Source organism: Medicago sativa, chromosome 5 (assembly GCF_051527215.1).
Source record: "Medicago sativa cultivar Bolivia chromosome 5, Bolivia_mono, whole genome shotgun sequence".
In the NCBI taxonomy this organism is placed as follows: domain Eukaryota; kingdom Viridiplantae; phylum Streptophyta; class Magnoliopsida; order Fabales; family Fabaceae; genus Medicago; species Medicago sativa.
Genome location: NC_140753.1, coordinates 63,862,485 through 63,863,440, shown reverse-complemented (window position 1 = coordinate 63,863,440; position 956 = coordinate 63,862,485). Strand labels below are relative to the sequence as shown.

At 31.7% G+C, this 956-nt stretch overlaps 1 non-coding gene across 1 annotated transcript; it reads left to right on the top strand.

Annotated features, from left to right (window-relative positions):
- The first annotated feature begins 517 nt into the window (after positions 1-517).
- Positions 518-591, top strand: TRNAV-CAC (transfer RNA valine (anticodon CAC)). Its single transcript has one exon. It is a non-coding gene; the product is annotated as a tRNA-Val (tRNA).
- The last annotated feature ends 365 nt before the right edge of the window (positions 592-956 follow it).

Here is a 956-nt window from a genome sequence, read left to right as displayed (position 1 = left end):
TTATTGAAGCTAAATCCCTTCTCAGCATACTAACCTCCAAGAATCCATGTACTACACATAAAATGATCTTGATCTTTGACAAACATCAACTTTACTATAGTAAACTTCGTTCAAGGTCATCATGAACTTTTTAAAGGAGGGTGTGAATTATTATTTAATTGCTTATTTTTTTTGACAGGATATTATTTAATTGCTTATGTATATGAACATCAAAATGCAAAATTATTTGAATACAGGAAAAGAAATATGTTTTATTATTAAAAGGAATAAAATTTTGAGGAGTGTCATGACACTCTCCTCACTAAGAATGCCTTTATGATCATCCTCGACATTTTTTTTTCTTTCATGTAACTTTTTGTACAAGTTGTTTTAAAAATGCACATAATACATTTTTTTTCATGTAACTTTTTTTCATGTAATGTATCTCTCCCGGCATTTTGCGATTGATTTATGCTTGCCAAGATTTAAATGCAGCATGCCTAAAACCAAATTTCATGGCCAACGAAACAAACAACTTGTCTGGGTGGTGTAGTTGGTTATCACGCTAGTCTCACACACTAGAGGTCCTCGGTTTGAACCCGGGCTAAGACATTCTTTTCCTGTTCAAATTTTTGGCAGAGTGGGACCATCATCACGTGTACCTCGTTGGAAAGCGTGACACGTATAGAATTTTGCTGAGAGAGTTTTGGTTTACTTGTACCATTTTTAGTTGGATTTTTTATCTCCTACAAAATATTTATTTATCTTGCTTTTTTTTTTAGTGATGTGATATTTTCCATTTTTTTACGAGGCTAATTAAACAACACAAAGGAAAAGAACAAGAAAGGTAAAACTATTTATAAAACTATTTCATAAGAAAATAAGTTTCCAATGCATCATTCTTAAAGCAGAAGATTTATGAATTAGTAAACTAGAATTTAAAGAGGCTCCAAGCTTGTTCAGAAAATCCATGCACT